Source organism: Daphnia pulicaria, chromosome 1 (assembly GCF_021234035.1).
Source record: "Daphnia pulicaria isolate SC F1-1A chromosome 1, SC_F0-13Bv2, whole genome shotgun sequence".
Taxonomy (NCBI): domain Eukaryota; kingdom Metazoa; phylum Arthropoda; class Branchiopoda; order Diplostraca; family Daphniidae; genus Daphnia; species Daphnia pulicaria.
This window is the reverse complement of record NC_060913.1, coordinates 20,210,562-20,223,795: the sequence shown is the minus strand read 5'-3', so window position 1 is coordinate 20,223,795 and position 13,234 is coordinate 20,210,562. Positions and strand designations below refer to the sequence as shown.

Sequence of the window (13,234 nt, the reverse complement as noted above, 5' to 3'; positions counted from 1 at the left end):
CAAATTCTTTATCATTCTGCAGTTTACGACTCTCGTTACGTCGTTGCTGCCCAACGGTAATAGTTCCGTACCATCATCCATCCCACTTTTACAAAATCCCCGTTCTTTGCTGTGATTACTGGTCTACATGCATAAGAAAGAAGAGAAAGAAGAGCACAAATAGAATCAAAACAGCCTGGTTGTACAATGCCAGGATACAATTTATGTGGAAAATATAATTCAATGGACTTTCCTACCAAGTTTTAATTTTACAGTATTAATAATAAAATTTCTTAATTTTATGCCTTGATAAGCATTCCTTTGACTAATATGCTTTTACTTGAACTCGTCAGCAACTATTAATGTTTCTTACTGATGAATCAATTCTCTAAATAAAGGCAGCCAATTTAATGTTGTTTGCATAGATCTCTGTAACAGGGGCTATACCGAGAGTAACTTAAGTTGTATTTTCCTATTATTATCACGTTTCCATTTTGAGACATTTTACAACGTTTTTGCAACGACCCAATATAAAAAAATATTTCTTGGCCTGAATTACTTTCGGAGTCCGGATTCCATTCCCAATTTATGCGACTTTCAGGCCCCCCAAAAATGGGTCTGAAAGACGTGGGCCAGAATAACTGGACCTGAACATCGTACACCCTTAAAAAAGGTGCATTTTGGTTTTTATAAATATCTGTGCACATTTTATCGATCTGAAATATGTAATCTATTTAATTTTTTACCCTGACAGCAAATGTGCAATTAAATTGTTTCTATTTAAATCAGCATAATACGCAGTAGTTCGGTAAACTTTTGCATAAATAAAACCTTGAATTCGAAGAAACAGATATGCATTAAATTTGCCATTGGTAACCAATCGCCCCCAGCTTGTCGCATGTCTAACGTAAGTCTCATTTGGATTAATTTCCACTTCAAATAAGACTCACAGTAACCTAAGTTCACCTCCCAGCCTTTCAATTTTTGCTTCCTTGACGATATTTGTAATACCATCCATTTCCGATAAGCCGAGATAAGTAGGGACTTTTTTAGGGGAAGGAAGGATTATCATTCCTGATTAGCGAAGACATTTGTTTTTTTCGAAGTTGGAATCAGTATCTCCTTTCTCCCGCCAACTGAGATTGCAGTTTAAATCAGTATCACAACACTCTAAGGAGCTAAAATCGCACTCGGTATCAGTATTATAACTACTTGACGAACTCGCCAATTTGCAGTTGGTCAACTAACAACAGTCAACTATTGGACGAACTCAAATGGCAGTCGGAGTTGGAGCAATCCAACGCAAGATCGAAATCTCAATTACATGCGGATAACTTCAACGCGCTGACTTCTCCGACGCGATCACAATAATCATCGATATCCCTTTCGTCATCGCCGAGGCTTTTACAAACAACATAATGGACATTATTTATTTCTTGCACGCTAACAACATCAACAAGGTTATTGTTTTCTAAAACCGATGAGGAACCTATTACACCATAATTTAAGTTCAGGAATTGAATTTTTATATAACACTCGTGTAGTTTATTATATTGAAATTGATTGTGCATTATAACATATGATAATCGAATCCTTTGCTAATAGTTCCGATAACTCTTCATAGACTGGAGGACTAAAAGTTTCTTGTGGTGCATCGAAGACCTCAAAAAAATTATTGGTACCACATTGATAGTAGTTTGAGGTTTTCGTACACAGAATGGCTACGGAAACTTTCAGCACCAAAATGTTTTCCACCCACAACCGCATTATTTAATTGACAATGTTTTCTAAGCGGCCGTACCCCGGAATAACTTTCGATAAAAGACACTCAAAAATTCATTCGTTCTTCGTACAAAGGCATTCTGTAAAGAAATAGGCATGTTTGTCATCACCTTTTTGGAACTCTCGAGTCACAGCCGTTAACTATGCACTTTGAAGCCATAATTACTACTAAAGAAATGGTATCTCGTTTCTTTTTTTAACAGTAAAAGTATTTAAATGATTTTAGAGCAGTTTTAAAGTATTTTGTATTATTACGTGTCTTGCTTATTTCGGGGTAGAAAAAACAATTTGAAATCAGGGAAGAAAAGAAGCAAAAAAAGAAACAAGTAAATTTTAGCTTTATTTAAGAAGAGCAACCATTCGAAAATTTTGATAATGAGTTGATCATACAAAAAAATACAAGCTTATTTCAACTTGCCGCTTGCAGACACCAACTAGTAGGAGCTTAGGCCGTTTAGTGTATAGATGGTATACGACTCAAGTCGACTTTTTCCCGTTCTACTCAAAGTGAATTAGAAATATCTTTTAAACAATTGTTAGGCTCGTCCCGGGCCTTACTTTTTGTATCGTATTAAATGGTTGCAAGAGTTCGGATTGAGGACGACTAAAATGTATTTCAGTAACGACAGAATAGTAGAGAAGAAGTATAAAGACACAAGTTACTACTGAATACTTAAGAGGAATTGCCAGAGTGGTCCTCTTCGAACGAGCCAGCCCTGCTAGAGGAAAACACGGGGGCTTTAATACTGCCGAATGGTGGAAGTCGGCGCGTCGAAAGAATTAACGACATAGATTCCATATTGACAATATTTGAAGTTCATTGACTTTTCGGTTGCTTAACTCTCATGAACGATATCATAGATGGTAAGAAGGTTTCAAAACAACAGAATTTCAAATATAAAGAGACAATAAAAATAGCAAACTGCATTGCTGTAAGCCAGAAGTACATTGGCTTGCTGTTGACCGAAGCTAAATGTGCGTTCGCACTTAAAGTTACGAAACATTATGGAAAACAGTGAATAGCAGCGCAACCCACATTAACGGAGGAATCTGCAAAACAGCTTGAAGAACCGGATATAAAATTTAATTTTATTATTTTCCGCTTCGATTTCGCTGATATTCTGAACATGACTAGACGTAGCTCTATACCATTCCGTTATCTCCATGCTTGCCTTGGAACAAAACCATATGCTTGCAATAGCTTTTTTGGATTGAAGTCTGCTAGAAGTGATTTTAGATCTCTTTTTTTAAAATGCCATTTAAACCGATGGAGCTAATTAATGAAAACATTTTGCAAAGAAATTTACGTTACGCAAATAAAGCCCTCACCAAACATTACAGTTCCCTTTTTGAAGAGCCAAGGATTGTTGGAGGATCAATTGTAATACAATAAATATTTATATTTATTTTAACAAACTCATTGAAATTCAATAAAATTATTCCAGTAAGTCAAAGTATTTGAAATGCAAGGAAGACTAGGTCGTGAATGGAAGGAGTTTAAAGAGTTATGTGTGCCTGACCCACCAAAAACCAGAGCAAAATAATAATTCCATCCCCTTAAATGAAAATCAGCCACTGCTTTCACTAATTCAAAGTCCAAACCCCCAGAACAAGAGCAAACAACGCCATTCTTCAAGAGGAAAATCGGCAACTGCTTCCACCAATTCAAAGTCCAAACCCCCAGAACAAAAGCAAAACATCACCATGCTTCAAGAGGAAAATTAACAATTGCTTCCACCAATTCAAGGTCTAATCCCACGGCCAGAACAAGAGAAAAACATCGCCATGGTTCAAGAGGAAAATCGGCAACAGGCTGAAAAATTGAAAGGTATACTACTTTGTGTAACATGTAAAACTAATTGCAGGACATTTTAGTTTGGCCAAACTCGAACAGGATCTGGAAAATATGTCAATGCACTGAAGTTCACGTTCATAAGTTTAGGCGCCACAGTTGAATTACAAAAAGATCTCACCTATGACCAAGAGACAAAAAAGATCGACCGTCTCCAGGACATTGACTGGAATCTATTTGACGACTTGGTTATTGCTATAATGTCACATGGACGCTTGGGGAGATTTTTAACTGCCGATAGCGGTGAAAAAGACATAAACGATATTTGTTCACAATTTTCTAACCAAAAATTCCCCGGGCTGTTATGGAAACCAATCATTTTTTCCTCCACGTCTGGCAAAGAGAGCGTCTGAGTGAGAGTAATTTTTTTAATCTAATTGGACATTTGAAAATTATATTGAACGTTTTATTCACCCTTTCAAACAGTTATGTATACTATGGCTCAGCCATTCCACCGTTTATTGCTTCCGAACCATCAAATAGTAGCGGGGTGAATCAGGACGTGGTTGTACGCAGCGCCTTTCCCACCACATCAGATTTTTTCCTGGCATGGGCGTGTCAATCAAAGGCACTTCAGGCAATTAGGAATGAGGAAACTGGTAAAAGATAAGCAGAACGATAAACCGCGCTTTCTTTTATTAAGTTGCCATCTGTGTTAGGGTTTTATTTTTGGCATAGGTTCATTTCCTCATACAGGCAATGTGCAGAGTTTTTGATAAACAATATAATTAGAAGCAATTGACTGAGATGATGACTTCCGTGAGCCGACTTTTCAGGCCATCCATGAAACACTGACGACAACTGTCTAGAATTTACCGTTGGTTATTTCTTTAAAAGAGGTCGTGGCGGACACGTTTTTGGAGGCCCAACAAGTACAGGAACTTGGGTAAAAAAATCTCCGTCTAAATTCACAAAGAAAAATGAATAAATTAATATTTGCAGTTATGTACTTCAATTAAATGAAATATAGGTTTATGATACTTACCTTTAACTGCACTAAAGTTGATTTTGTAGTTTGTTTTTTTCATGTCAATCTTGGGAAAGAGATATTATTTCTCCCAATTTACAGCCCGAATGACATATTTAACAACTGAAGGCAAAGATTTCGGAACCTTGCAGCCTTTGTAGACTGAAAATTCTGAAAAATCTTCCCGACTGTGGCAAATGGTTGTTTTTTATACCGCCTTGGTCTTAGTAGTTCCAACCTAATAGATGGCAACTAAATAAAAAATAAAACGGCATGCAATTTAAATCACAAAAAATTATAAATATTTATTCATAGCTGAACCTGGAAGTGAATTTAATGACACTTTATGGAAACGCAAACACGACAAGGCATTTTACCACTTTTCAGATCCCGATGTTTGAGGACCATAGCAACCATTTCCCCGTACAAAAATGTTTGCAGCATGAGTGAAGGAAGCTTTATTACAGGGTTACAGACGTAATTAGGACATTAGAAAAACGGCTCTATAAAGAAACTTTTTTCAGGCTGGAACCTAAAAATTTGTCCGACGCTTAAACATGGTTCCAGGAAGGATTCCCTATAGTACATAAGCCTGCCAGGATTTTTTCCGACTGGCTTTAGAAATTTTTGGCTGATTCATCCAATTTTTTCCCAACGGCAGATAAAGGGCTAACGATCCAAAATGGAACTTCACATGACTAGGCACCAGAAATCATCTTTTTATTTAAATTCTGCATTTAGAAATTTTTTAATTCAATTGGTTAAGTCAGTTGAATAAACACATAAGTTGCCTTGAATTTTATTTCGACGCTAGGAATTCATACAGACGGAATCCAGAAGAAACTGAACAAGGGCACTGATAACAAACGTTAATCAATCAGTTCAATCCACAATTTAAGCTCGACATTAACTAAGGATTGATTGGAATAGAAAAACATGAAAACCGAATTAGTACATCTATACTACATAACACAAGTTCTCTGAAAATATATTACCAGGATATTTTGAATGACTGACGAGAAAATAAAGTGTGCACAGACGGCCAAGGCAGAAGGCGATTTGCAACAACTGAACAAAAACGGGATGTCGAGTCTGTGTAGCGCGAGAAACTACGGAAAGACGTGATAACGGTGTTTTTCTTTCGTTTTTTTTCAACGATGTTTTTGTGCTCTCTGAGTTGAATTTGAAAAATTCCTGGTTCACGAGTAGAACATGTATATCTGCTCCATTTTGTGAAAAAATCCAACTCGTCAAGATCGCCTGCCATTTTCTCTAGGCGGTGTTTCCATACAATCAATCGTTTGGTATTACGTTAAACAGCGTCATTAGTGTCTAAGAAAGTGTAGGAGATTCAACAATTTGGGAGAGGATAGATTTCAAATCTCTGACTGGAATCTTTACGATCACTTCAGGAGATGACTATTGCCATTTAGGGAGTGCTTCTTTATTAAAGCTTACTTTTCCTTCCATATCAACTACTTAGGCTACAGTAAATAAGTCCGAACATCCTTAAAAATTTCCGTCCTCCTAGACATTTTATATTTAAATAATATATTTAAAAAATACAATACTACTTATTATTTTTCGTAGGTTAACTTAGCTATACCAAAAAGCTATACCAAAAATTCTGATCAAATTTGCTGCAGTCATCAAGATTGACACTAAGCAACAAGGGGGTTCTTTCTAGTCATATGTCAGCAGCATCACCCTAAGCTCAAAGACTGAGTTGAAACAAATGGTCTCTTTCTTGAAACAATAGAGTCATGGAAGGCAGATCTTCAATCACATTACACCTCCTCTAACTTTAGCAGACAAGACTAACGAGAATCTCATTGGCAAGCTTCTTAACTTCAGTCTAATGTCTCCATTATCATCATCGGACTGTCCTTTATATCTGAATCCTGACTCAAGCAAGATATTTGACATCATGAAGTCAAAAGACATTAGATTAATCTATAATGGCATCTCAATTAATTAGGTTTCCATGTTTCATATGTAAGGAGCTCCTGAGGATAAGCTGAACATTTTCAGTTACACTCCTACGATAAATTACATGAACTCATATTGGTCCAGATGTATTGATCATAGATCCTTTAAAATTCGTTTTGTTGTGAAATGAATGCGACGGATAACTGGATTAGATTCGCACTTCTACGATTAGAGCTTAAAGAGTTGAACATTGGAATTTCAGTTTGCATATAATGGTCTTCAATGAAGTACATTATGATCAATAATTCAATTTCCCTGTACGCCAAGGAAACGAAACCCGCGTACGACGACGATGAATCAGTACATCAAAGAAATTCTGCGGATGAGGACTCAGAAGAAATTCTGCTTATTAACTACTTTGAAGAATCTGTGCCAACTATACTTTCAATGGTGGATTTTACTTTCCTTTTAGTTGTTGGCCATAAACTATAAGAATGAGACTTGCATTATGTCCTGGCCCAGCAATTTCCTCAAACTAACATCATCTGCGCAATCTGCCCAATTTAACGCAAACTATTTCTTCGTATAACGAACGACTCTGCAGCTTTAATTGCTAGAAAATTGACTTTCTTGAACTTGCAATTTTATCATTACAATGGGATTCTTTTGATTTACAACCATTCGCAAATAAGGGCAAAAATTATATCTCCAAAAAAAGAACAATTTTCCCACCAAAACTGCTTTGTATTCTCTACACGCATGCAGAAAACACCATTTATTGCCTTTAAACTTGTAAATTTAATATTAATTTTTTGTCGTTGGATGATGTTTTAATTTAATGGGACAGTTTTATTGCTGTCCCATTGTCCCAAGTTGTTAATTGATTATGATTTTAGTAATTTACTTTATTGATTGTCAACATACTGTAGGAAGATGTGGTGAGATGAGATAGGAAAAGATCCTAAGAGGTTGTTCGACGGTAATGCATTGAAGCGCACCGGAAAGAAAAGGAACAAGTACGTTTTATGGTTTGACATTTTTTTTCAAGAACGGACATAATAAGTGACATATGAGTAAATGATGTTCCAAAAAAATTTTCAAATGATTTTGGTCAGCGTTCGCTTAATTCACAGAATTACCAGCATTTCAACCGATTCCAGATCTGGAATCGTCAAGCCATGACGAGAAAAACGAATTCATGATACTTTGGTGTCACGCAGAGACGTAGATAAGATCGTCAATGAACAGTTTTTTTTTAAAAAGACGATCATTCACTTAGCTGTAATGGCGCAAACTGGGCGTCCTGATTTGAGATGTTCAATGATTTTCTACCATTCTGCAATCAACCGTTGTTTCTTGGAAAAATTGAGACGTAGGTCTTGTAGTTGGTTAGGGAGATATAAAATTCCTAATTTTAAGCAATCAAGGAATTACCTCTCAAATTTTAATAAGAATAATTTAATTCTGTCAAAATTTGATAGAGCGTATAGTGGGGTTTTCATTTGTTTTTATTACTATTTTTGAAACTTGATTTGCGTTCTTGCTACCTAGCTGGTTGCCAAATCCTAGGCAGTGAATTCCCTTTTGTTTGCGTAGCCTTAAAACTGTCAGTGCAGTTTTCAGTAGTGTGACAAGAGAAAAAAGTTGTTGTGAGAAGAATTCTAAAAGTGGACTTTCTAATTTAAACTGAAGTGATGGTTTCTCCGTTAAAAATTCATTTTTGTAAGAAATAATTTCTCTTTTTATAAATAGTTCCTGAAATGGTTACTATCGAAGAACTCTCTACATCTCAAGACATCCTTTCTACAGTTGTGTATGCTGGTTTAGAACCATAGTTGGACGCAAGAACAGAACCTGCAATATGTAACTTTGAAGAACCTACAGCAGCAACATCTGATTCTCAGCTGATGTGGGAAGCTGGAATTTTGCTCGTGCTAAGACAAAAATTTTATCTTCCATTTGAGGCATTGTTTTTTTCCATTGATGCTTTTTATTTCTCTATAGGTTTTCCAAATTTCCTGGAAATGACTGACATTAACGAATGTCTTTTTAAAGTTACTTTTAATGAGGTAATGACTTAACTTAAAGCGCTTTTACCTTGCAGAACATAATAGTCAGAGTGCAGCTTCTACAGTTTTATAGTGTAGGAGAAAAGGGAACTATTGGATTGTTAATGGCCATTAATCTTATGTTTTCTACCAAAAAGGGAACCACTTCTTCAGCAGAACTCTTTTAAATAGCACGAGTATTTCTAACCCCACTTTTTGCAATTATATTTAACACAACTTGGTAACTGTATCGTTTTATTATTTTAAAGGTAAATATGCATGTTGAACCATCATGTAAAAGTATCAATGCGAGTGGCTTGTTATTCTTCGATTACCACGACTAGTTACAATCGATTCTGTGGTACACAGTGGATTGATGATTTTTCATTTAATACAGTTGTCACATAATCAGCAATCATTAAGTGCACGATGAGCTTGTTAAAGATTAGATCACTGGATTTGAAGAAAAAAGAACCTAGTGAAAAACAGGATATCCATTTATATCCGAAGAGGAATTACATTGCCCTGTCTTAGAGGCACTGGTTGGACGTTTGTCATTGGGGTTAGTTATTTTTATTTTTTATTTTTTATTTTAGATTATTCTAATAAAATTTTCTGTGTAGATAACTGTTCATTTAAATGCGATTAAGAAACTAAAATCTGAGACGGAGAAGCTTCTAATTTAAAAAAAAATTCATTACGTATTTCACAGCTGTTGGATGCTTTGGAAAAACAGCGGAGTGGACTCGTTTAGCGTCATTTAATCAGACCACAATGAATAAAGAAAATTGCATTTTATTTTTTGTAAGTAGTTCCTTTAAACATTTTACATTTTTAATCAAACAACTAACAACTTGCCATTTTAAATTAAACAAGCTAACGACGAAACAAAAGCAATTGTCCAGAAGATGTCTGTTGCTTGTGCAATGGATGCCTACGTCAGAAAAACAAAAATTGCAAACAAAATTTCAACAAATTGGCTATTTATAGAAAAACATCGAGGTAGCTATACTTATTTTATTACTAATTTATTTGTGTAATATTATTTTTTCTTTATAGATGACATTTTTAAATTAGATTCTAATCTAATGATTCCATTAGACAAGTTGGTGAATCAAGCTATTAACAAAACGTGTTTTGAAAAAAGAAATCAATTCGATAAATATTTCTGTCAGTATTGCGACGATTTAGATATACACAACCATAATGGAACGTTATTTAAGCATTTACAAGCTGTGCTTTCGACACGATTTGGAGAAACAATGTCCAAGTATTATGAAAAAGACATTCGCTCTGCAATTGAGTTAATGATACCAAATTTAATTGGGGAAGATGAATTTGCTGTCTTATTTAAGGATGATCATATGGTAATACATATAAATTAAAAAATTAAAATTGAAATATTAATTTTTTATTGGGAAAAATTTGGAAATCTACTGAATGCCATCAAAGCTGACGATTCGTCTCTGGATGGATCGATCGAGCCTCTGCTTCCACTGGTCCTATCCCCAAATTTGGAAAATAATGCAGAACCAATGGAAGCCATTGAACTAATCAACCCTCTCTGCCTGGCAGCCATTTTTTTGTGCTCTCCGCCGCGCCCCTTGCGGAAGCAAGCCGAAGGTTTTATCTGTTGGCCTTAATTTTAGACCAATAGAAGTCATATCGGCCTTAATATTTAGTGGAACCAAGCTGGCTTCCGCAAGGGGCGTGGCGGAGAGTACAAAAAATGGCTGCCAGGCAGAGAGGGAAAAGGGAAAAATGAGCCTCTCAGTAATTTTGCCATATCTCAACCAATAAAATCCGGAAAGAAAATTCTTTTTGGATTTTGGTAGTTGAGATAGCAATAAACCTTTTTATACAATTAGTTTTTTCTATAGCTCCTTCGCTTTTCAGAAAAGCGATGTCAAAGCATCCCCCCATTTCTAACAAAATTCAAAAAACCCAAACTTTAACGCTAAATATCTCGGAAACGGATGGGAATTTCGTCTTTCTGCAAACGCAGGTAAATTCGGCGTGCAGAGACGAACATGATTATATTTTTTTATATTTTTAAGGCCTTTTCCGGATTTATATCTGGAAAGCCACTCCGGGATTTCGGTCTACTTGAATCGTGGATCGCTTTTTAAAAGGTCTCATTCATTATATCATCGTCAATTACGATTTCAAAAAAAGTTTAAAATAAGGCGAAAAGTCTTCCGACTTGTTCAAATAAATCCATTGTTTCTCTTTAATGAATGCACAAAAAGACAAAATGTTTCTGTAAAATATGCTGATGGTGAATATCCAGTGTTTGCATGTTTACAACAATTTGGCAACCCGTCGAAATCCACCAAACTGAGATTTGGTATACACACTTAACGCACCTCAGGGGTTCGTTAAGTGTGCAAACAGTCAATCTCCCAATAGACGTTGCCAAAAGTTACGTGATGCCACATTTTACCCAATAAGATGATGCCTTGAGTACTCTCGACCATGCCTAGTAAATACATGGAACGAAACGTGTGTTTTACAAAGCCAAGGGTATGGAGAGACTCCCATACCTCTCTCTCCGTACCCTCGACAAAGCTGCCACGAGATGCTGCCACGCCATGCTTCCATGTACCAGCACAAATTAAAATTACAATTGGCAACGCCAAATTGTAGCAGACTATGTCTGTAGTTGTAAATGGCATCGAATACCTTCGAAATGGGCCAACTCTACAAAGTAAGAATTAAAAAAAATATTGTATTTTCAATCAATGTATTAATTTGTTTTATGGTTTTTAAGGAGTTTTAGATAGGGCACAACGTTCTGTTCTCTGTTTTTTTTTCAAAACATTAATTCTTATTTTAAATTTTATTTGGCAACATCGCATACAAATCACAGTGAGCACTTTAGAGCTAGCACAGCCTGGTCTCGGGGGGTGTACGGAGAATGTTTTATTATGGGTTCGAAATAAACCATTCTCCGTACCACCCCAGTTTTTGAAATTCTCCGTACCACCCTATGTTAAGACCCAGTGCACAACGAGGCTTGACAAGCCTCCGCTCATGGATTGCAGTGAAATAAACGGCTGAAATCCTCACAAATATCGGTTTATGGGGTTTAATAACAATATTTAATTTCCTTTTTAATTCTATTAAACCTTTTTATCATTCTATCTAATTATTGTGCGATGTATTTACTATCGATTCCTAAGAATCGATATATAGTAAAATAAGTTGTTTGGGTCCAGACAACAGGACTTGTTTGTTTACGTTTTTTTAAACGATGACGTCTTTAGACGAAAGAGTAGTGCAGAAGCTCTGCAGGCATTAGTTACGCCTGAAACTTTCGAAGGAATTGCACGATGAAGCTCAACGGGAGAAGCAACGCATAATCGATCAACGAGTAAGAATAAGCTAGGAGAAATCTAGTGCTAGGCTTGTCTGTCAAGTGTCAACCTGAGCTGGCCTCAGGAGCTAGAGCTATCAAGGAAGGCTCAATTAAGAAGTATCTTAATATGGTCCATGTAAGAAGTGTTGCTTTTTTTCAACTATATTTCTGTTTTAAACAAGCTGTATTTAACTTGGTGTTTTCTTACATGTTTATAGACCTTGGAACGGAAGACCCAAAATCCCAAAAAGTCATATGGTGTAAATCCTGGCAATCTCAGACTAAGCGATTAAACAGTTTTCATGGAAAGCATGTGTTGGTGTCATTGAATAATCATTGCCATTCCATTGTCTTATTTGATTTGTGTGAAAACCAAACAGTTTTCGTGCAGTGTCAAATGGTGTAAGTTTCATTATGAAGGTGCTGAAATCTCAGGTAGCTAAGTTCACTGGTAATCCAGAGACGTAATCTTAAGTTTAAAAAGTTTATTTCAACCACAATTATATTTTTATAGATACCCAAAGAAGGCGTGTATTGAATAGATAAATTTGATCGTCACAAATCAATGAGAAGGGTGTTATCGTGACATAACCACATTTAAATAGCGGTGTATTCCCGTGACACACACTTGGTTGAGGTTAAAGCTACTTTGCTCACCATATTACATATTTTATTTATATCATGTCTCTCTTTTCATTTACAGTTCCTTTGATGAAACAAGATGGGCATGTTTGTTCGCTTCTCCGCCCGCTGAATCTTCGTTCGCAAAAGGTTAAGATTTCATGGATGAGTTTACGGAAAAGAAAAAGAACTATTGGACGAATTGTTGTCGGGCGTAGAGGCGTTTGAAGAAGGAGACTTCGGATATGCCACTGAAGCAACTGAAGATGGCGATTCGGACGCCTTAGCCATCAACAAATTACTATTATTTTCTTTTGCAAGTCTGTAGGCTAATGCATGAACCAATTTATTCCATAACAATATTAAACTGAACTCTCCAGTGTTTTACTTCAAGTTGCTCGAAGGAAGGTTTTGAAATGCCGATAAATATAATGACCGACTCGTCGGATGTCTACTGGGGCAGTCTATTTTCGTTACCTTATGGTTTTGAGTCTAATTCTGGGTTAATAAATGGTGACAAACCGATAAAAGCATCTATCTAAATGAGAACTACATCTCGCCTGAATTTTAATAAATTCCCGTCAGGGAAATTTGCCGAAAATGAGCTCAAAGAAGATTTTCTTGGAATTTAAGCCGCCATGAAGCTGGATTTTATTTAAATTTAGGGAGAAATAGCTAATCAAAAATAGTTTTTATAA

At 36.0% G+C, this 13,234-nt stretch overlaps 1 long non-coding RNA gene across 2 annotated transcripts; it reads left to right on the top strand.

The window, feature by feature from the left end:
* Nucleotides 1–11,831: 11,831 nt before the first annotated feature.
* LOC124339276 lies at nucleotides 11,832–12,489 on the top strand. 2 transcript variants are annotated; one of them, XR_006918015.1, is made up of 3 exons: nucleotides 11,832–12,051; nucleotides 12,134–12,350; nucleotides 12,430–12,489. It is a non-coding gene; the product is annotated as an uncharacterized LOC124339276 (long non-coding RNA). The 2 variants fall into 2 exon arrangements; XR_006918016.1 differs by having other exon boundaries at nucleotides 12,134–12,366; nucleotides 12,430–12,480.
* The last annotated feature ends 745 nt before the right edge of the window (nucleotides 12,490–13,234 follow it).